The sequence below is a fragment of the Poecilia reticulata genome, linkage group LG22 (assembly GCF_000633615.1).
Source record: "Poecilia reticulata strain Guanapo linkage group LG22, Guppy_female_1.0+MT, whole genome shotgun sequence".
NCBI lineage: Eukaryota > Metazoa > Chordata > Actinopteri > Cyprinodontiformes > Poeciliidae > Poecilia > Poecilia reticulata.
This window is the reverse complement of record NC_024352.1, coordinates 1,785,776-1,810,413: the sequence shown is the minus strand read 5'-3', so window position 1 is coordinate 1,810,413 and position 24,638 is coordinate 1,785,776. Positions and strand designations below refer to the sequence as shown.

Genomic DNA, 24,638 nt, shown 5'->3' with positions numbered 1-24,638 from the left:
TTAAACCATCATTGTTAAAAGTCATGCCCTCCATTAGTTGACATAACGCTTTTCTATAAGTTACTTCTAATTAACATAATGAGTTATGTAATTTCAACTTAATTCCATGAGTTATTGGCATTTCAACTCAAGAATGTGAGTCAGTTCAATGAAACATAAATTTAAATGTGTGAACATAACTCGACAATCTGAGTTTTAAAATGGTAACCGGATCTTATAAAAACGGATCACCACTGACAATATTAATGCGAGATCCAAATAGTGCCGGAAATTCGCTCTTTATCTGATAAGGAATTAAATATGATGTAAGATTTAGTAAGACTTTATAAAGTTCTTCATCCCAGTTAGAATTGCTTATTAAATGAACAAGAGGAAYACYACCTGATCAGATTAAGGACGTCGAAAGCAAAGCCGCGGATGAATACCATTTTTTCCAAGACCTGGATCTGTCCAAAGGCTGTTAAAATTTGGCGGGGCATTTTTTCTAAATACGAAGCGAGCTGGAGCCATAGAAGTAAGGTAAGCTGCATTTGTCGTTTTTTGGTAATGCCATCCATTTTTAAAATATGTTATTAAGAGCTAAAAGTTCGTGTCTCTGTTACATGTTTAAACACTGGACATAAAACAACAGCTTGCTAACTGTCGAGGGCAGGAGTTAGTTAATGCAGCTAGCTAAACGCAGTATGCTACTCGGTTGCACTTATAGAACTTTTCTTAAGAAAAAATACAATCAGCTACCACGATTGCAGGTAATCGCACAACTGAATTAGTTCCACCAAGAGATTTAGTGATTTAAGACTGAGTTAACTCAGATTAGGGCTGAATTTACAAGAATCGTCACTAAAGACCTTCTGGAATCTTTTCTTGACGGACTTGATGACCTGGTTCCGAGACTGCTGGAGGTCTACAAAGCAGCAACCAAATCTGGAAAGAAGCAGCCACTCAAAGACATTTTGGACTGCCTTGCAAAAGATGTAGGCAGAACTGAAGATGGCTAGAAAACAAGGCATATTTGTTATTTTTGTTAAAATATATTCATCTTACTGAATGTCTCATCTCTTGCAGGACACAAATGAAAGGAGAAGGGCTGCTGCTCTGCTTGGTTTGAATGCTACATATCTGGCGAAGATCCATCAACTGTCATCTGGATGTGTGATGTAAGTCTAACAAATATTACAAAAACTGTTTACATATTTGCCTATTCCTCTTTCTTGCTATCATTTTTTAAAACTTTTTTTGTAGCATTTGTGTTTGCAAAAACTTATTTTTAGTCCTCTGCGACAGACTGGCGACCTGTCCAGGGTGACCCCGCCCCTCGCCCGGCACGCTAGCTGGAGATGGGCATCAGCAACCCTCCCGACCCCACTGAGGGACAAGGGTGAAAGAAAATGGATGGATGGATGGATTTTTAGTCCTTGTTAAGACATTACTTCCTGTTTACTACAGCCATACATAACATCAAACTCTGATGTAATTACTTTGTGTATCCTAATTGATTTTGCTCAAAGCCAGTTGATGGAAACATGCCTGATTTGCATTTTCTTTTTAAATTTCYTTTGACATTTTAAAAATTTGATGATAAAAAAAATGCATTAAAATGGAAACACTGCTAGTGCTATACATTTTTAGAATAAGTTCAGTGCTTCACCATAGTGGTTTTTAATCTGCCACACACTGTGTTCAAGTGCATGAAAATACAAGTTCTGTGGATGAAAAAAGTTTGTCAAAAAGAAGGACTAGCTGACAAAGTAAAGTGCTGAAAATACTTTGAATATGGTGTATACAAAACTGGCTATTTTTCAGGTGGGGCTTATTTTCAGTGTCTAAAGCTTCCTGATGTTGGCCTCATCCACAACAGTGGCCTGTTTCATTGCCATTATGCTCTATGCTTTGACAAACTGGGAGTGTGTGTCAGGTTATTCACTGACTGAACAGAAGTGCATCATACAAACCCACAAGTGTCAAAACGTGCGGATTGTTAAACCTCACAAAAGCATAAAAACTTGCAGTATAAAGATACCACAGTGTTTGCATTCTTTACTTGCACACAAATGTCATTATTTCTTTTTAAGGCCCATGCTGATTTTCTGGATGATGCCATGAATAGGATGCAGGTTGGTCTCCTGATTGTCTGTGAAGGTGGTGAACAGGGAGCCCATCCCACACGAGGTCTTCGACGTGGCAGTTGTGGTGGAGGAGACCATTGTGCTTCACAACATTAAAGATGTGACACTTGCTACGTTGCTACGGATTTGCTATGTTTATGGATGTCATCTACTGTGTCAATCTCAAGTATCCAGATGACATGAAGTATTCGTTTGAGTTTCTTCAGAGAGTGGTGATGAAGATCAGACCAGACCAGGCCTCAGCTCGACTACATGGTTTGAGAAACAAATCCTGAGGTACAAACTGTATCATCTGGTATGTTTTCAGTTTTGTTTTCTTACATAAGAGTTTCTGTAAGAATTTGTTTAGTTTGTTCTATGCACTAAATGTTAATACTAATGGTTATGGACAAAAACATTTAGCATTGTGCTGAATTTGTGGAAAAACCTCTCAGGGTTGTCCTGAGTTTAAAACACTGATTGATCGTTTAGCACTTTTTGTACTGTTTTTGAGAGATGGTAGCTAGTTGTATTGACTTTGCACTGCCACTGTTGAATGTGGTTAGAATATTTTTTTTAAATAATGGTCTAATTTCTATGGAGGACTGAAACTGACCAATAAATAAATACACTTAAAATGCACCAATTAAATAAATATAAGAACTTCAACCCCTTTTTTATAATTTACCTTCATATTTTTCCAGCTTAGTTCCTACAAACTATATTTTTTTAGCACCTAATTTAATATATATGTGTTTTGTTTACTTGTAGATGCATTCATGTCTTAAGTGTGTGTGTGTGTGTGTGTGTGTGTGTGTGTGTGTGTGTGTGTGTGTGTGTGTGTGTGTGTGTGTGTGTGTGTGTGTGTGTGTGTGTGTGTGTGTGTGTGTGTGTGTGTGTGTGTGTGTGTGTGTGTGTGTGTGTGTGTGTGTGTCCCCTTCCCCCAAGTCTTTTTAATTCCATGTTATTTTTACATATCTCTGTCTTGTTATGCCTCGTTTTGCAAATAAGGTGTGCTGTCTTTCTTGGGTCAGCTCCTCCACTATTGGTCAACAGACGGGAAGGAGCAGAATCCATGTGCAGATCTGTTGACCAATAGTTGGACTTACCCATGAAGGATAGCCCCCCTTAAGATGGCCCCACAGCCAGCTGACATTAGAAAAATGTCACTGCCCACTTTATTTGCATAATAAAGCAGAAATGCATAAGGTAAAGTAAAAACATGAGACATGTCAAAGCAACACCTGGAAAAAAGTTTTGGGGGAAAAAATTATAAAAATATTTAAGAGTCATAAATGAATCTACAAGTAAAGGGGAAAAACAACATTTTTTAAAAAATAAACTGTAATTTGTGCTAAAATCTATAATTTGTTGGAACTGAGGTGGAAAAATTAATATGGACATTATAGATGGTCAATTAAATTTATAAAACATTAGGTAAAGTTCTTAATTGGTGCCTTTTTAGGTCATTTATTTATTGAGATGTATATAAAAAAATTATTTCTGTTATTTGTCCAAAAAATTTTCTGTTTTTATTTGTCTGTTTYGGTCCTCCAATAAATGTAAATAAACTTCTGCTTCTTGGAGAAATGTTTTCTTTTACACTTGATTTAAGGCTTGTCTCATCTGTACCCTTCAAAATGTTAGATAAATAAATTCAGAAAGTTTCCTAATGAATGTGTCCWGCCAAAAAAGTGAGCGACGCTAACTTTCCCTTGCAGTTTAGTTCAACATCGTTTAGTTCATCATTTAATGGAGATCTGTCCGGTAGGAGCAGGCTGCCTCTCACTGCCTGTTCAGGGGATAACTGGATATTTTAACCAGAGATGCTTTCTCAGGGGGAGATCTCTGTTGATGTCTATGTGTGTGACGGGGATCGTGTTTTACCATATATCACTGATCTGTTATCCTTTTTAGGTTTTCTGCTTTTTCTTTCCCCTTTCCGTATATTTCTATTCCCATTTCACATTCTCATACCATGTCAGCCCTCTGACCTCATGTCTTCTCCTTTTCTGGTCATCCTCTTTTCCATTTTCTTCCTTTCCCTTTTTATTTGAGTTTGTCTATCTTCTCCCTTTGTCTCCTCTCATCATTCTTCTATTTGGTTGCTCCACTCTTGTGATCATTGTTTTTTTTCTCCTCTCTCCTTCCCTTTATTCTTCAGTTTCTCCCCCTGTGTTTTTTCTRTAACCCTTTGTTGTGGCTGTTGTTGTTTTCCCTTCTTTGAAAAAATCTCCTGCAACTTTCTCCTCATCTCCTGGTTTTTCCACTGATCATCTCCTCGCACCCTTTCACTTCCATGGTAACAGACAGTCAATGAAAAACTCATTCAATAACCAAGGCAACTTAACACATTCTCACTTTGTGTGTATAAGTGTGTTCTTGTGAGTTTATGTTCAGCTACCATGGCAAATGTGAATGGCTGGCAAGAGGCACCAGAGTGTTAATGGATCCCATGAATGAAAGAAAACAGAACAAAGTCTCCTGTGAACACTAAATCCCTCTCAAGCAAATCCCCAGCGAACAGAACAAAACTACATTTTCAATTCTTTTTCCATTTATATTATCATTATTAGAATTCAATATTTTTTTCAGATCCAGCGTCTTGCCTCGAGCATTTCTGGATCACGCAAAAAAAAGTAGGAAAATACAAACCAGGTACAAACATGTTATGTAGTGTATTTTATTTCTTGCTCTTACTGTAAACAATTTCAGAAACGTGTTCTACGGATAAAAATGACAAAACCTGGAGCTGCTAAACTTCAAAGACAAGAAGAAGGAAGAGAAAGTCTTAAAATAGAGAGGTGTACACTGAGAAAAAAATACAGATTAAGGAATACAGGGTGCATATTGCCACTGTGTCAACACAATATATATGCTAATCATGCCTTTTGTATGTGAGCAATTTTTTATTTTTATTTTTTTACATGTGTAGGGCTAAGACAATTGTTGAAAGAAAAAAAAACGAGAGGTTTGGAAACCACTGGCTGTGAAGGTCATTTCCAGCAGAAATGGAGTCAGAACTGCATCACCATTAACGGGCACAATATAAAGTAACTAAATATAAAATAAGGTAAATGAACAATTCTGTGTTTGGATGGGTAAGCAGATGGACTAAACAATATCAGAGAAGACTTGGGCAGTGCTCACATCCACAGCAATATTCTGACTTTTCAAAATTCAATATTTTGCTGATTCTGTTTAAAACTGAGAGCAGTGAGCCACTTTGGTAACAGACCATAAGTTGTGGTTACAACATGATTTCCTGTCCGATTGGGGTTTTAGCCATTTACATTTTTTTTWAAATATATACTTCCAGTAAAAATGTTTCTTGACCTTTAGACTAGATGTAGATTGTTGTCCTTAGGAATGAAAGAATAAACAGCTTACGCTGCAGGCTGCAGTCCCCGCAGCAGAACTATGTCTTTTAGGCACCTTTAAAGTGTGTTTAATGTAATATGTAGACATACTTAAAAAGTATGAATTTTTAAGTGCCTTAATAATCTTTTACTATTTATTAAAATTGCATACAATAAAAAAAATGATAATAATAATGTAATTTTTAAAAAAGTACCCAATCCATTTTCAGATGTGTGTTGTAAAACCTTCAACGATGAGGAAGAAGAAGGAGATATCTTTAAACACAGACGATTCACTGCAGCAAGAATGAATCTCGCATCGGATTTTGGACTCAATCTCAGCTGCTGAATCACTCTGAAGCTAGAACTCGTCGGCTGGAAAACAAACATATATCTATATGCACTCCTGATCAAAATCTTCAGTCAGAAAATTGCAAGAATTTGCATTTTGCACTATTGGATCTTAAGAAGGTTCTAAGTAGAGCTTCACAATGTTAAAGGAAAAAATCAGTGCAAGAGACAAGAACTTTTGAGCAGGGAATTTTCTGAAAACTGCATTTACACTCAAACGTGATTTTTTTTCAGCTGATCAAAAATTTAAGACCATAGTCTTTAAAAGCCAAAAGACCATCAGACGGCATCTGCGAGAGAAGGGCTTCGGAAACAAAAAACATCTTCCAAGGCCACGTCTTTTTGTTCAACGCCACAAAATTGCCTGTTTGGACTTTGCAAGGGTGCACCAAACATGGGACATTGAAAGGTGGAAGAAAGTTGTCTTCTCTGATGAGAAAATTTTTTACCTTGATGGTCCTGATGGCTTCCAACGTTACTGGCATGACAAGGGGATGCCACCTGAGATGTTTTCTACACGGCACAGTGGTGGGGGCGCCATCATGATTTGGGGTGCGTTTTCCTTCAGTGGAACAATGGAGCTTCAGGTTGTGCAGGGGCGTCAAACAGCAGCTGGCTATGTGGAGATGTTGCAGCGGGCATCCCTCATGACTGAGGGCATGTGGGCTGTGTGGTAATGATTGGGTTTTTCAACAAGACAATGCTGCAGTTCACAATGCCCGCCTGACAAAGGAGTTCTTCCAAGAGAATAACATCACTCTTTTGGACCGTCCTGCATGTTCCCTGGATCTAAACCCAATTGAGAACATTTGGGGATGGATGGCAAGGGAAGTTTACAAAAATGGATATCAGTTCCAGACAGTGGATGCCCTTCGTGAAGCATCTTCAACACTTGGAGTAACGTTCTGGGGGCACTGGCATCAAGCCTAATCTTTTGTTTGTATTCATCAACAATATGGTAGCGCTACTCTTTAATGAGCCTTTTTTTGACACTTTGATTTCTGTTTTGGGGGGTTTTCGTTTTTTTTTTAGCTATGGTCTTAAACTTTTGATCAGCTGAAAAAATCATGTTAGAGTGTAAATGCAGTTTTCAATTAATTCCCTGCTCAAACGTTTTTGTCTCTTGCACTGATTTCTTCTTTTAACATTGTGAAGCTCTACTTAGAACCTTCTTAAGAACCAATAGTGCAAAATGCAAATTCTTGCAGTTTTTTAACTGGTCTTTAGATTTTGATCAGGAGTCTATATGTATGTAAATACACATACATGCATGTAAACATGTATCAAATATATATATATTCTTCAGTATTAATCATTATTTATTTGTGTTTGTATAGTTATATAAATATGTATTGATATTACTAAATAATTTATTAAATAAATTATGAACGGCTGTGTGTAATATGTGTAATATGCTCATCATACATCAATATCAGAATATTCATTCCTATTTTATTGTTATAGCCACTAAGCATATTTAAATATCCTGAACTATGTATAAAAAACATACTTAAAAAATACAATTGTTTATAAATGTAGATTTGATGTTTGAATATGGTTCCCAGTAACAAAAAAGTGTGTTATGATYGATTAAATGCGCTGATATGTCATTGTGCTGCAAAACATATAACACTGAGTGGAGTGGTGGACGCTCCAAGATGGCCGCCCTAAATTCTTATATATGTCTATGAGTTTGCTTATTAATTATCTTCATTTAATTATAAACAGTGCAGTAAAGATATATAACTTAAGTTAGTTTCATAAATAATTATTTTATCAATTTTATTGTGACTTGTATGATTATTACAATAGGAATCATTCAGCTTCATATTACAACGGGAGGCTGTTTGTTGCGACTTATACTTTAATTCATAAACTTAACCTGGTTTTAATTAAGCTCGATAAGACAAAGAGACTTTGATATTGTGAGGTTGTTGGTTATAACTCGTTCATCAATGTTTTTATCTTCAACATATGTTTGAAGTCTAAGCAAATGAAGATGAAAGAAGAAGCCAGAGAAAGCGAAGAAGGAGAGACGTTGAGGGTTGGCTAGCGTACCATTAGAAGTKYKAGGGGGCGAAGAGGGTGGGGGTGTCTAKCGTACCGTTGAGTGCTCGGGGGTTGTAAACAAATATTTTAGTAGTCGAGTAATCTATCGATTCTTCTCACGATTAATCGAGTAATCGTATATTAAAAAAATTACAAAATAAAGTATTGGTAAATCTGGCATAACAGCAGTGTTAATATCAGATATCAATATCAGTCCAATTTTTCATTTTTGAGCTTCCCTGACAGTTATTTTTTGTAGTTTAGAAAACTAACCTGTAATAATAACTCACTTTCTAAGTTAACCTGAAGAAATCTGATTATTTTCAATTTAATAAAAAGAGGCAGGCTCACAAATATGCTTATTAAAAATGTCTATAATCCAGCTTTTAGTTTATGCATTCATCTTCAGTCAGTTTAATAGATGAATTCTCACGTTGCACCATACCTGTCAAGCTTTGAGTTTGAGAATACGGGAAATGTCGCCTGGAGAGGTGGTGGGTGGGGGGTTAAGGGGAGGGCAGGCAAACGTAAGATGGGGGTGGAAATACGAGCGAACAAACCTAATGTGTGTGGGGGTCGGGGGGAGACACGACTGAACGAAAGTAAGAACTGGGGGGAGCAATACGGGATATTTACAGCACCCTCGTTGGTCACACTCAGAAACTCATCTACCAGCCATGTACTGCCGCGATGCGCTCCGCCACCCGTTTGTTCAGACTGGGACGATAAGAAATTTATTGTGCGGTTCGTCCGTAAAGCTACACTTGCACTGTAAGCATCAACTACTCAGCCGCCCACCGTGCTCAGTCTATCCGCTCACCTGTATAAATACATCTGCAGCGCTCTTCCCACTGTTCGCTTTCAACCAGCAGATCCTGGAGGAGAACGGCTCCTCCAGGCATCGCGTCAGTCATTATGAGGATGCTTACCTGTTACCCAGAAATGATGAAAACCCGGGCATTATCATCAATCAATAAAATCCCCACGGGCCGAACTTGAAAATTGGACATTATGCCGCTAACACTTAATTTTTGTCAACAACTCAGAGGCGGAAGTCAGAGCTACGCGTAATGCAAATAATGTTCCCACTGGAACACTGTGCGCTAAATAATAAAACATGAATTAAATAAAGTGTTGTCCAAGTGTGCCATTTGGAGACGCCAGGGGCGGATCTACTGGGGTGGCAGTTGCTACCCCAAACGAGAGCCTTGCCACCCCAGCTGGCGACTATGAATTTAATAAATAGTTATGGGAAATCGGACATTAAGCGCATGAATCTCTTTTTTCCAACAACATTGAATGCAATACAATGTAACCTGACACCTACTGCTGAGTAGCGGGAAGTGCCAGAAAAGGACAGAGCGTGAGGCAGCAGCATTGATAGGATGGATATAAATTACTGGACTGGACATTACGTGACTTATGTGCTACAGATGCGCCATTGCTGTCAATTGAGTCAACATTATGGGTGGTCAGAAAATACCACAGTCACGCAAAGAATCTGAAAAATTGACACAATATTTAGTGGTTAATTCAACCCTATGAATTATTTAACAAGAGCTTCAGATTTAACAGGTGAGGAAGACGCCAAATGAGACTCCAGATGGCACACTTGGACATCACCTGTACATCCTCGAAAATAAACATGTCCAAAATGACATTTCTTTTTTTGTGCTATTTTTGATCAGTCTTGAAATCCACGAGCAGAATACTTTATTCTACAGATTTATTGTATTTTCCAGTCCATACATTCAACACTCAATGTGCATTTACAAAAAATAAAAATGAAAAATCTGTGTGAAGCAAAATTTTTCTTTTTTTGTGCGTGTGTTACAAATGTTACAGCTACAAACTACTAACAGTTAAAGTATTTTTGACTGCAAAAATAGAAAATTTAGCTTGTCATCTTCATAAAGAGACCAAGCTTTTGCACGTACTCCAAATTGTTCAAGAAAAGCAGCTGATTTAATTCGGGTATGCCTTTTCAGCTGTGTTTGGTGATTTAGGGGGTGAGGGTTAAGTTGTTTACAAAACCTGAATTTTACTTGAATTTGTTTTGCGTAAAGTTACTCAGTTATATTTGAAATCATATCCATTAATGAGTAAAGATAAAACATAAGAAAACACCGGAAGAAATTGTGTCGATCTTTCGGCTGGGTTTGTATTCAGATCTCATGTTGCATCAACAGGAAGACAGAGAAGCAAAACCCATCAAGTTCAGCTCAAGTTATCTTGAGCTGAACTTTGTTTTGCTCATCATAAAACAAAGTTCATGATGAGCTTAGTACCTCATTAAAAAGTAACATTTTAATGAGGTACTAAGCGTAAAATTTTTATCAAAAAATAACTTGTTTTACTTGAGTATCCTACATTATTTTTGTATTCTTTCCACCTCTGCTGGTTTGTATAAACATAGATAAACCATTTGATTTTTTAATGTCTGCAGTAACTTTTTATCTTTGGTATCACTGTCTTTTCCTTTGAACAAATTAGTAATTGTTCTCTGGTTTTAATTTCACTTGAATTAAAAATGCACTGCCTTGCAGTGTTTTCCCGGTTTTTATTTTAAAGCCTATAAATGACAAGCGATTTATTGATTCAGATTTCAGATAAATTCCAAAATGGGCAATTGATGTTGCAGCAAGTAAAAAAAACTAAAAGACAAAGTATCAAAGATAAAAAAAGAAAAAATAAACAACAAAACATACCAAAAGGACATGAAATACAAATCAACACATAATGGGAAGAATACAGCAGTGTATTTCATCATTGATGGACAGTTGCTACAAACACTAAATCAGGTGCAAGTCCCCTGACCTCGTCCTGCATTAAAAAGAGATATTGCTGTAGGAACCAAAGAGAGATTTTACCTGTTACCTTTAATACTAGGAAGTCTGAACCTGATGCCGGAAGGCAGAAACTGGAACTCAGCAGGTGAAGAATGAGAAGTATCAGCAATAGTGTCTTTTGTTCTACCAATGATTTGATTTTTACACAGTTCTGTAAGTGAGTGTTACTCAGTTATATTTGAAATCATATCCATTAATGAGTAAAGATTAAACATAAGAAAACACCAGAAGAAATGGAAACACCAGACCTAGGGGAATCTGGGGCCAGCATCAAATGGGGCACAGGCAGATGAATCCTGTGCAACCAGATCTGTGGATCAGAGGAAGCGAGTCGTAACAATGCATCTCTGGCAAGAGCTTGTTTATTCTGAGCCGCGCATGCCCAGAGCCAGGAAACCCCTTCTCCCTGTTAGACCCACTGACAAAATAATCTTTGCTGACCCTTTTTTTGTTGATTGTCTGAAGTGAAGGTAAATTTTAACTTACCATCCAAAATAGTCCCTAGATATTTGTAGTTTTCTACTGTCTCCACTGTCTGACCTTTAATTACTGCTGATTTATGTTAGGGGGCTTCTGTCTACAATCAATGCACACACAGTAAAAAGTGCTGGGTTAAAAATAACTCAACTTGTAACCCAGCGCTGGGTCAAATATGGACCGACCCAACGCTGGGTTGTTTTAACCCAACTGGGTTGGGGTGATGGTTTGACCCAACCCATTGGGTCATGGCAACTAACCAAACGTTGGGTTAAATTGACTTGCTTAAATTGGTTAAATTGACCCAAAATTGGGTTACCAACACAAGGGTCATTATACCACTATAGTTGAAAATCTCATGGAGAAACACTGATTTTACTTTCATTTGACATAAATAGATCATTCTTTTAGAAGCTCTGTACATGGTGGGAATTCTTTATTGTCTCCGTTATCTGGGTTATCCCTCCACTCATTAACATTTATACAATAATATGCTGATTGATAGCCAACTTGAATTTAATGATTGACAATACAAAGCCCCTCCTCCTGGCTCTGATTGGTTGTTTCCGATGGAGAGCAGTGCATTTATTCAGATGGCAGCAGCATAGGGAGGAGATGGAAAAGCTTGATGTTTTTTTTCACAGATTCTCTGTCTCATATCATACTGTCAGAGCATGGTGACAGCTTTAGAAAATATGTTCTAAACACATTTTTGTACAAAATTACATAATGTAGCTTTGATACCTTCTTAAAGGTTATTATTTTTCCAAAGGTGCTTTTCATCTGACAAACCAGACTCATCAGGATGCATATTATAATTTATGGAATATGACTGTAATTTACCAACACTGTAATGTTTTGCACATAAAGCAGAAGTTTAAATGAACAGCTGTGGTAATTAATACAATGGATTCCTCAATTAAAACACCAATGAAGTATGATGGAAAAAATAAAAGAATGCAATGCAAGACATTGCTCATAAGTAGAGATTGAAGAAAATATACCCTTGTTGTGTTTTATGTTCTTGTTTATTTTTTTGTTTTGTTTTTTTTTATCTCAAACATCATGTAGATTTAAATAATAGAAGCACCTTTTCTGCTGTCTCTTGCACAGGACTGTGTTGAAAAGTCTCAAATTCTCTCATAGTACTTTTCCTGGTTAAAAGAAGGATCAACAAAAAAATTCCAAAATATGTAACTTTATTTTTTAGTTTACCTGTGAGCAGGCAAGTAAGGTTTACTCATGTGTCTCATGTGACTGGTTTCTGAAATTCACCTAGTATTCATCTTTTATCCAGAAATTGTTTAATTCACACCAGAGTATTGTAGCTCTCCTACATAAGGCCCTCTGTGCAGCACACTGTGACTGTGTTTTACAGTCGATTGCAAAACCCAACAACAAAACCCAATATCTATAYCTATTCAAGAGTTTACCCAAACTATATAAAAAAATCATGTTTACAGAAGATTTTATATTTCTTTAATGAAGTGCTGTGCCTCTTTCAGCACACAGTAGTTTTCTCATTTGGCCAGGTTCTTTTGCTTTAATGCCTTTTTTTTTTTTTTTTCAAAAAGCAGCTGTTAATTTTCAAAACTGTGGCTTATCAGTGTTTCTCTCTTGCAAAGCAGCCCATAAATATTAATGGAGATCAGCCACACTATGCACCGCTGCATCGGCCTTTTCCTGCATAGTTGAATCTGCRTGTGTGGTTGTGTGCAGAGGTGTTAGCATGGTTGTGATTTTATTCTAAGGGAGCAAGTGTGGATTAGGTTGCTGTAAGTTTATGTGATTGCATATTCAAGAGCTCAACAATTTGAGCATTTGTTTAGCTATTTTCTTGCTTGTCAGCATGGTGTTGTGTCAGTGTGTGTTCATGCTGGTAACACTGATGTGTATTCTCTGGCTGACTGCAAACAAAGAAAACAAGAGGGCACATATTACTGCTGAAAAGCTAAATGCTAACTACTGCATTTGCAACCCTCACACTCATAATGCACACCGACATACACACATGGAGGGTGTACAGGTACAAGGCTGCAAACAAACTAGCTTTAATATATTCCATACAGTTTGGGAATTTGTAATGTTGTTCACGACATCCAAGTTTGGGAGTCAGCCCCCCTGGTGTTCAGATGACTTACGGCATCACAGCTGGCTTAGCTTTTTTCTGTAAGCTGTTAGCTTGATAGCTTGATTGCGTCTGTGTTGCAGTTGCTTAAAAACARTAGATGTATTGCTAACCGTCTCATTGATTTTGTCAATAACCTCAGAATGTCATGGCCCAGCTTATGCGTCTGATAAAAGTTGCAATAAATCCCAGTTTTTCTCATGCTGTTGTTCTCATCCGTCACTATAATACTTCACCTTTTCCCTTACCGGTCAAAGTGCCTTAGCATATTAGGCACTTTGACCAGTATCAGGTGTATGAAAGACTTCATTCAATAACTAAATTATGAAGGTGTGCATTTATTATATTTGCAATATGATAGCCAACAAATATTGCATTTTAACCTCACCCTGTCAGCGTTAACATCATGACCAGTACTGCTGCTTGTGGTTGGTTGTGCAGTTCAGTCTGGAGAGTCTACAGGATCATAGCAGTCAGATCTCTGCCTTGACAGTTCCTCACCCCTGGGGCTGTTGGACTTCCAGCCCCTACATGGTCTAGATGTTCCACTACACCTCTAAAGCCTATAGCCTTTCACTATCAGGGTGTCTGTCTTACACTCAGCTATGACAGGCATTTGGCTCGTCTTGGGTTCTGTGTGGTGTTGCAGACCTCAACCTCTACTGCTCTTGCCATAATGAAGCTCCTCTGCACCAGCCTTCAGTCTTACCTCCTGTAGTCATTGGTAGAACTTCTGACTCTCAGCCCCTTTCTTAAGCTACAGCTAGCACAAGACCCTTATTCTTCCAAGTGAGTTTCTCATGTCCGTCCTCCTCCATAAAGGCTTTTGCATGCTGTGGATTTTGCTTTAGCACTTCATCATTGTGACCTCACAGAGGTTCTGGAGACACAATTTGCTGTTTCATCTCAAAGCACGGATTCATCTTCAGCCTCAATCTGTCATCCTGCAGTGCTTGAGTTGTGCCAAACCATCACTTATCTTTATAGCTTGAATCATGTCTTTTAACCAGACTACTATGTCAACAAAATTTGAGATAACTGTCTAGGTATTTATTCTGTCACTTTATGGTACATTTGTGGAAGAGCCAAATGCAGGCAGGAGGAATAATCCAGATCAAGTACATAATATATTTATAATAATCTAAAGCAGGGGTAGGCAATCCTGGTCCTCAAGGGCCGATGTCCTGCAACTCTTAGATGTCTCCCTGGTCCAACACACTTGAATCCAACAGCTGGAGTCAAGTTCTCTCGAGTTCTGCTAACGACCTCATTATTTGACTCAGGTGTGTTGAAGTAGAGACACATCTAAAAGTTGCAGGAGACCRGCCCTCCAGGCCTGGAGTTGCCCACCCCTGATCTAAAGCAACAGTGTTGTATTTTTATGAATTTAAAAACTGAAATGGGTCTGTGGTAACGCCAACACCAACAGAAGGTTAGTCAAAGCCTCAGATGAGGGTTAAACTCACTGATCAACCCGGAAGATCCAATTGGTTATTAACATGAATTTTACATCTAAAGATGAAAAGGTGAAATAAGGAGTTTCATGCAAGAAATACTTTATTAAGGGCAATAAAATGTAGCTTATATAAACTTCTATGAGTTGCAATTGCTGCTGATGCAAGAATGATCTCCTGTAGCAGTCAGTATTCCAGCATATTGAAAGTAGCCTTCCAACAGAAGACACTCCGTTTTAAAGCAGTCTCATAAAGAGGATGCTCAGTCAGCGTTGTCCATAATTTTATTGATTTCATAAAGAATCCTTCTGCACACCAGCATCTCCTATGGTTTCCACTGTGTTCTCCAACACTCAGCAAGGCTTCTTTATCAGGTATCAAACATGCATGAAAGAATCAAAGCAACCTTTCATGTATGTTTTTCATGAGTGAATTACATAACATTACACCCGTTTCTTCTCTCTCAGCGTTTTATCAGAAATTGTCATATTTTGACAAATCACCATGCCAAAGGATGACAGGGCTTCTTTAGCCACCAAAGACCTCAGTCATAAGGTAACTCCTGGTCTTCTGACAGCCTCAATTTACAATTTGAATGCATTGCACTGTATTACATTTGACATAGTTCAAATTTAGGATAATATTTTTTGCTTCCTGTTCCATATAGACCGGCACTGAAGTTGGTAAAGAGCTTTTAGACCACTGTTCTCTGTCAGCAAACACCTGGAAAATTAGCTTGTTCTCTTCAATGGGCCAATCCAAATGTGTTGTCATTATGCATATGTTGTGTTTCAGTGGTTTTATTTGATGCTGCCTCTCTTCTTCAAGGCTCTCATTGAGGAAAGAATATAAATTCTGTTTGATTATTTAATATTTTCTTTATACCACCCAGCCCTCAAGCTAAGCCTTAAAAAGGCAAAGGACGTCAGAACAAATCTGACGTCAAATCTGACGAGAGGCTGCGCCGGAACAGCTGGGACCAGGCAGAAGATTCAGAGGGGCCGGCACAGGGAGACTGAGCACCAGGAGACTGAGCACAGGGAGACTGAGCACCAGGAGACTGAGCACAGGGAGACTGAGCACCAGGAGACTGAGCACAGGGAGACTGAGCACCAGGAGACTGAGCACCAGGAGACTGAGCAGCTGCGGCAGCACCAGGAGGCGGTGACGAAGCTGCGGCAGCACCAGGAGCTGCGGCAGCACCAGGAGGCAGCGATGCAGCTGCGGCAGGATCAGGCGGCATCGAGGAAACGGCGACAGCTGGAGGCTGGTATAGAGCGGTGGGCGCTGGTGACGTGATTGGAGCTAGGGCTGGAGGTGGTGCTGGTCCAGGGGGTGCTGGAGATGGGGCAGTGGAGTGGGAAACCAGCTTAGGAGGCAGAGGATCGCCAGCCATGATCGCCAACGCCGTTTGTTGTTCCCGCTCTGCCTCCTGCTTCAACTCCACCAAACCCAGCGAGCGGAGGTGCGGAGACCAGCCCTCCAGCACCCAAAGGAGCTTGACGGCTACCCCGAGGCGTCGGTAGAGAAAAGATGAGTTTGCCGTAACCTCTCTGAAGTCCTTTGTTACGTCCCGTAACTCCCTCCACCGAGTAGGGTCCATGATTGTCTTAAAAGCGTCCTCACCGTGGGGGGTCGGGTCCTTCTGTCATGAAATGTGATGCGGTGAGGAATAGCGCCGTCGAACCCAGGCAGAGAGGTAAGATGTAGATTTATTGTGGTCCAAACACAGGCTCATAGTGATGGGTCCAGCAACACCGATTCGCCGGCGCGTGCATCAAGCCCATAGACCAACACCCGTGTCGGTGCGCGTATTGGTTTCAGCAAGTCACGTGACCAATACAGGAACTGTTTCGAAATGACACTGGATGCCAAACTGTGTTTATAAGGAAGCGAATCTGTCAAAAGCATTTGCCAAACAAATTCTTGATCTTTTACATTGTCATCTATGGAGCAGCTTCAAAGGAAATGTTTCCGCAGTGTGGGACCATTTTGATCTTATATTGGAAAATAAATTTTTCATTTTTGTCGTTTCATCCCGTTCTTGTCTGTTTCTACTTAATCTATCTGAACCCAAATTCAGCTGAAACTGACTTTTAGTTTACTTTCATATTATGTTCTGCTGGTTAAGTGTCGCATATGTTTAACTAAACTGTCTTATTTAAATAAATCCACCTTTTCAATGATGAGGCATTATGAGGCCAGGCATGAGAATGAAGTCCCAGATTCACCTAGATAAACTCAGATATACAGCCATTCTACAAATTACTCAGTTGCTTTTTATAAATTATTTTATATACAGTGAGCCCTCGCGGTTCACTTTTCACGGTTTCGCTGCTTCACAGATTTTTTTGTGCAGTTTTTTTCCCACAGTGTTCTTCGTCCTAATTGACCATATGATTGGTAAAAACAGTCTCCGCGGTACCTGAGTGCCAATAACGTTTCGGTGTTTAATACAGATTGGCCACTCAGGAAATGGAAACTGAAACTTTCAATGTCTGCTGGAAAAAAAAAAAACTGTGGCCAGAGGCAGCAGAACCCGACAGGAGGCTCGTTTGATGAGATCCGTCGCTCTGCCGTAGATCCAGCTGTGAATCTCGCAAAGCAGCTTGGAGGAGACGCTGTAATGACATGACTGCGGATGACGATGGATGCACATCCGCTGACCTGAAAACAGGTTTTGTTCTTTGGTTTCAATGTAGAGTATTTATTTATGCTGTATAATAATTGTAAAAACTATTTCACATTTCGCCTCACGGGTTATTTTCGGAACGCAACCCCTAAGAAAAACAAGGGTTCGCAGTAAATGTAGAGTTTACTTTATTTTTTTCTACAGCAGAAGTTTTGTCAAAAAAGCGTAACAGGCTTAATTTCAAAAGGTTGTAAAAACTTTTTTTTTAATAAAAATGTGTTGGAAAAAAACTGTCCTTGCATCCTCATTAAAAACACATTCACTTAAATTTTCACTTTATGGTACATGTTCTTCACATTATTTATTGACTGTATATCAAATATATTTTAAATGTAACTGAAGATATGACATAATACAACATATAATATTCGATAAAATACAAAGACTTAAATCCTATTGTATAGACTKGGTCATCAAATCACTACATTGCCTGTAGGAATTTTTAATGTCCACCAGGTGTCAGTATTGAGTGACAGAGTAACAACACAGTATCAATACAGTGTTGCTATGAGTCAAAACGCCTCATGACGCCTCATTTACCCATCACTACAGGCTCATACAGTCCAGGATCCGGCAGCACAGATAACCAGAGTACTAAACTCACACTGGTAGCTCGGAACTGAGACACAGACTGCTAACGTGAGCGGCCGCCACAGGACTTCACCAGTGCGACTGTGATGGCTTCTAACAAGATGAGGACCCGACAACAGACAAAGACAACAGGTGGGGTTAAATACACAGGGAAAGTAATCAGGGAACTGGACACAGCTGTGGGCAATCAACAGGGAAGACAAGAGACTCACAGGGGAAACAGAACTAAAACAGAAAAACCTCAAAAATAACTACACAGAAAACACAGATCGTAACAGCCAACTCCAACTCTACACATTCACAACATTTCTAGGGGTGTTGCTATTAATCTGGAAAGAAATGTTTTGTGTGGACCCTTTATGGCCAATCGCCGGCAGCCGATTTACAGAGCTCACTTGTCTGTTTGTGTGGTGAACAAGTCACCCCTCTATCAGCAGCCCCCGTTGTCCGGAGCGCTGTGCTGATTTTCATTAGCGATAGTGGCTCACACAAATCAAAAAGTCGAGGCGCTCGGGTACCACGCCACACTCCTTTAATTTCCTGTTGTTGGAAGACTGAAGGATTGTGGGGCAGCAGTAAGAAACAGGAAGCACGATAAAGCTGACATGTGGCTGCCCTTGGAGGCTGAGGAGGGTGTGGGCAAGTGAGTCTTTTTGTTTGTAGCACTAAAGTGACTAGGTTTATCAAATGCATGTGTAAAGGCTTGTATGCGTGTGTGTGTGTGTGCGTGTGTGTGCGTGTGTGTGTGTGTGTGTATGAGAGAGATGCTGATCAGATGACAGGAGGTCAGCTTTAGTCGTCTATTTCCAAGAAATGTTTTCCTCCTTCCGTACTTTATGAGAAACTGCAGATGTGTTTACCTCAGTAGTCACCCTACCCACCAGGCCTCCTAGCTACTCGGATGCCTATGTCAAGTTACCATGGAAACCGGACTACTTAAAAGCCTTGCCTGTGGAAAATATCATCTGATCTTGCTGAAACTAGAATTGATCAGGTCAATAAAATGGGCATGTCGGACAAGGAAGGAAGGAATGAAACTGTTAGCCGCAGATTTTAATCAAATCTAACAGACAACTATTCACTGAGCAATGCACAGCAATAACAGTTTGGATAACTTGTGGGAACTTCACCAGTGCAATATGTTTCTAAACACAGGGTTCAAAATTTGCTCTGATTCAAAGATTTTGGATTCTTGGTTCATTTCATTAATAAAAATGAACCAAGAATCAGACTCAAGGGAATATTACAAACATAACCAAAGAGCCGTGTCTGTGTTTGTCCAGTTAGCCCATAATACACACAGCTGGGGGCAATTAACAGGGAAGACAGAGACTCACAGGGGAAACTGATCATGATCAAAAATCTAAATGTAATGCCAGTTTCTCTCAGTTTCTATTCCCTCATTTCATCCCTGTCACACTGACCACATCCTCGTCCCTCTCTCTCCGTCTTCTCTCAGGAAGGATTTCACACCATCTATCCCACAGTAAAGTGCTCTGCATGGTGGAGACAAAATCGGTTCTTGATGCAGATGTGTGACAAAAATCGCGTCATTTTGTTCTCAGCCTCATACACCTCACACACAGCGCCACTCTAAATATATACCAGAGAAGAAGAACAATGAGCGGCATGGACTGCATGTAAATACAAAGTCCTTACCCCTCATTTGCCCTTACATTTCAATGTTATGGGTTTGTGATGTTAAACTGCAGGGTAGTATCGATGTGGCGAGATGATTCCACTCTTTTGTTAATGTTTTTTCCACATTGTCCCTGTTTTAACCTCCTGCGGCCTGAGAGCGAATCTCCGGAGGAACACAGCAAGTGTCACGTTCGGACAGGGGGGCCATGGGGCGGATGTCCCACCAGACCATCGGTTCCCAAAATCACACACGCACACACGCACACACACACACACACACACACACACACAAAATAAGCACTAGTAAAAGTGTGAAAAATCTAAAAAAGACAATGAGGGCAACTTTTTTCTTCACAAAATTTAAACAAAAATGGAGTGGCATCAGATTTTTGTCTTTGGCGAATTATCATGAGTCATTTTTCCCACTAGCACTGGACGGACATGTTCATTTTGGTTGTATTTACCCAGAATGCCCTGTGCTGTAGACCACTTACTATCTCTGGGTAGGATAAATACACACACACAAACACACGCACTCACATTCAATTTACAGAGACCAAATAAGGTAAAAGTCATGTTTTTTGTCTGTGGGGGGAAAAGACATGCTGAGGAAATACAAACGCCATGCAGAAAGACCCCAGGCCCAGATTTAAACCCAAAACCTTCTTACTGCCAGGCACCACTGTGCAGCCATCTCTGCATCTAAAAAGAATCAACATTAAGGCATAAAAACAGAAAAGCTTATAAAAGAGGCAAAAATAAGTTTCTTTTTGTTCTCATCGTTTTTCTCCTCTTGTTTTATCTCTTCTTCTGGAACGCCTGTGTTTTCTTCCAAGCCAATTTTCGTACTCTTCCCAAACCATTTAAGTTTACTGCGATTTTCTATTATTAAAGGTAAGTAGCAAAGGCTTTATTGTGTGCCTTTCCCCCCCTTTTTTCAGCAACTCATGCTTTTTAAAACTGGTCTCCATACTTAAACTTGATTCCATCACTTTATTTCCTCCTACCCTTTTTTTCCTCATCTCTACCCATTTGGCCCTCACCCCTCCTCTGCCTAACACACTTGTCAAAACGTTCTGTCATTTCGAACAAAACAAGAACAAAAAGAGTACAAAAGGCAACAGGGAGCTGAGAAAGTGGAGGGTGCCCAAAAGTGTTATGTGAGTGCGGGTGGCGTGTCATGAAGGAAACAAGGAGGTAAAGCAGGAGGAGGCGAGGAGGAAGAAGTTATGCTGGGAGGCAGTGTAGTAAATTGTTCCATTTTTGCAGGTAATCTAAATGCTAACTAGAGGCAACTTATCACCAGAATGGATTTCCGACCATCTGTTCAAATAACAGGGGATTTGTCCGATGGCATGCGCAAGAATGGGATGATGGTGGGAAGATTAGGCGATGGTGACGGCGATGCAGTTCACCACGTTCTTACAACTGTGGCTTCAAAGGAAAAAAAAAATGAAAAAAAGAGACTGAAAAAAATGTATTTTGTGCAAACAAGAACAGATGACGCCTGTACAATTACACCTGTCAGGAGCTCCGCAAAGCAATCGATCTCTGAGGCAGCCGAGCGGCGCTCTCTCACTCTTCTACTTCATAGCTAAATTATTTTCTCTTTTCCCTCATTCACTCTCCCTCTATTTTTAACTTTCTCTCTGTCTTTCGCTTTTATTCTTATGCGCTCTTCACATCTTTTGAAACAATTTGCAAAGAAAAAGGCCTTTTCATCTTTCATGATAATATTTGACTTCTCATGATGTTGCAGAGCAGTATACCAAGAAGGTGACGAATAAAGACGCAAATGCAATACGAAAAGAAAGGAAGTGGGAAAGAGGGTAAATAATTATGATAGCAAACAATAAGGGAGCCGGGAAGAACAGAAGCAAAAGGAAGATGGATAAAAGTGAAGGACCGGAGTTGGAGGATAAAGGGACGAGGAGGCAGGAAACAGATAAAAGAAACAGTGAGGTAAATGAAGAAGAGAGAAAAACGCAGAAAGGTCCACAGCTGTAAAATTCAAGTGAAAACAAACATTTTGAGTAAAAAGCAGGAGGAGGAAGAGTCGTTAATGGAAAGAAAAAAAACAGTGTAATGTTGAGAGGGAGAAAGGGATGATGGGGATGAATAGCAGGGTGACAGAGCATGCAGTTTACTGGCCCAGGAAGTGTTCTCAGGCTGCAGGCCAATCGGCTTGGCTCGTTCACCCCTGTGTCACTAACAGCCCATTGGCCGATGAAAGCCGTCCTTTATTCGCTCTTTCAATTGAAGCCTCACACCATCAAAGAAGACCCGTTTATCTTCCTCTTCAATCGGCCACACACACTACTTCCTCCTCTTTCTCTCTGCCTCTCAGACGTTCCATCCATCCCTTCAGTTCTCTCTCTCAGACTGCACTCGGTCTGTGCAGAACCCAAACAGAACTAATTGGAATCAATAGCAAAAAAATGTGGAGACAAGCTGACTCTAACTCATTACTAGAGAGAAAAAATGCTGGATTCACAGGCTAGATTTTGTTTTACTGACAGAAGAGAAGATTGATGCAAAATAAGAACCAAATTACTCTTGAAAACTCTGACTTCACCCTGTACCTGGAAGTGGTGGAAGGGAAAACCTTCTATTTACCACAGCAGCACCTCTGCAGAGAGCCAGATTTAAACAGCCCACKGTCAGCTGGTCACCTTCTTCCTGCTCTTCTTCCTCTGGTGTTATTATTCAGAGAACTCTGACTGGAGGATGGGTGGTCTTCAGATTTATCTGCACACCCACAAAACAAAGACCTGTTGTGATTTGGAACATACACTCATGAATTAACAAGCTGAAGTCATTGCTTCACCGCTCTAAGGTTTTATGCAGAGGTTGAAGTGGTACAGTGGATCCCTGCCTAATCACGTTTCAGTACTCAGTTTCTCCTTTCCACTTTTTTTCTGTGAAACATAACTCCAAAGAATTTGTGGAAAATTTGCCTATTTGTGAAATCATGTACACCATCTCTAAAATATCCTATAGAAAATGTAGCTGAGGAAACTGYAATGCCAAAACACAATGCTACGCAATTTGATGGTGTTTGCATAGTAGCCAACCCAGGAGCTCAATTCCTTGCTTCTGATTGGCTGTACCCCCAAGAGCAAAGATCAGGAAGACTGTAGAGGTTAGTTTCTGGGGAAGTGCTGGGAAGTTTTCACATATTAACGCATCTTAAGGCATGTTTGGTGTTTGAACTAAGAAAATAGGCAGTTTTAAGTGTTTCTATAAGGTGTCTCAAATATGTGGTTGTTGTTCCTAACCCCGCGATTATTAGGTGGGGGGGTCCACTGTTTGAAATTTTATGGCTGTATATTTCTTTGGAACTCTTAAACATTCTACATGTTATAAAAAAAATCCTCGGACAGGTTTGAATAAAAATAAGTCCTTCAAAGGTCATGGATCCCATGCTGGGTTTGTGATTTGCCAGGTTTGTGATCAATTTTCTTCAGGCCTTGTTGGTAACTTATGTTTAGGACACACTTGTGTTAATAGTATTTGTTGGAGAAAAGACTTTTGTGATAATATAGCTTTTTATAAAGAGTTTAGATATAATTTAATGTTCTCTTATATATAGACAACTTTAATAGAGGTGCAATAGTAATGATGAGATAATTTAGCTCAGTGCTACACAGATAAGGGAAATGTTATATCCTAGGAAGTATTTACACTAGAACAGCATACAGTAAAATGTGCAGTGTAAATCATGTCTAAAAATGTTTATAACTGCCTTTTTAATAGTTCAAACACCAATTATACCTTAAAATGTACTACTCACAGCGGGCTCAGCATGCTGGTTAAAATAAGAATTTATTTTGTGGTTTTATAGGCGCTACGTTGAAGATGGAAAGAAATAAAGGCATACTTTTTTTAAAAATTATTTTATTGTTAGCTGCTCTGCAGTAGCCCCTCTGCTCTCAGCTCCCTTAGAGCTGTCAGCTAGTGGTAACGCTGCTTCCTCCCGTTTCAGTTTTCTTATTAAAGTAAGAGTTAGAGAGCACAATATAATTGAAATATTGGCTACCTTCGCCAGAAAAAAGAGCATAGTCTAGGAAAGCAGAGTGACAGTTTTGCTCACTTTGATTTCCAAAGCGTAACGTGGCAGTTTATCAAGATTCGGGCAAGGTAATGAAATAACAAACTGCRGTTTGATTTTTAATGTGTTTCACCCTATTGAGCAGTGAAAGTAAATAAAATGTCGTTTGCTTTAGGTATTTACTTACTGGAGGAGTTTTTGTTTGTGCTGCAGAGCCACAGCTAACTCCTCACCTCAGCAGCTCTGACGGAGCCTGTGCCGTTCAGGCTGCTGTTGCTCCTCCTACACTTTGGGCTCAACCATTGTTCTAAGAATGGTGGAGGGGGACCTACAAATTCTTTCTTATTTTTTTCTTAGTTGTATGACAGATTTATTTCCTTCTTCGTTTCTATTGCCTTTTTATATTATCCATCCATCCATCCATTTTCTTCCGCTTATCCGGGAGTTTCTTCTATGATTTCTTTGGGGGGGTTTCTACACTTTTCCAATCTCTTCCTGATCTCCATTGTTTAATGAATGCTGCTTCTGCATTCAGCAACCAGTTCTGACCTGTATTGTCACACAGCTGGTCCTCAGCTTTTACCTTTCCTAAAACATTAGCATCACTGGAATATTTTATTCCAATGCAGGAGATACTACCAAAATAGGCAGATAGGTACAAATATTGCTTCATTTCAAAAGTGTAAGATGTGGTGTCTCAACAGCCATAGCCTGCGCTAACCCTCTGATCTCCTTCAGTGAAACACGCTCACCTCCTATTATGTTGGCTTTGTTGTGCTGCTGGGGAGCCAATCTCTCCAAAAGGACATTCAGGGAACAGGGAATTCTTCAGAATTCATAATTCTGAATTATAAAAGGCAAAGTGTAAAGTTTGGAAAGTGAAAATGAAAA

At 39.5% G+C, this 24,638-nt stretch overlaps 1 protein-coding gene and 1 long non-coding RNA gene across 4 annotated transcripts in view; one reads left to right on the top strand and one right to left on the bottom strand.

The window, feature by feature from the left end:
• npas3 (neuronal PAS domain protein 3) overlaps positions 1–24,638 on the bottom strand; it is a 301,093-nt gene that overhangs the window by 225,960 nt on the left and 50,495 nt on the right. The gene's annotated exons all lie outside the window — the stretch shown is intronic.
• Positions 809–2,236, top strand: LOC103458092 (uncharacterized). The gene is made up of 3 exons (XR_532541.1): positions 809–974; positions 1,066–1,157; positions 2,073–2,236. It is a non-coding gene; the product is annotated as an uncharacterized LOC103458092 (long non-coding RNA).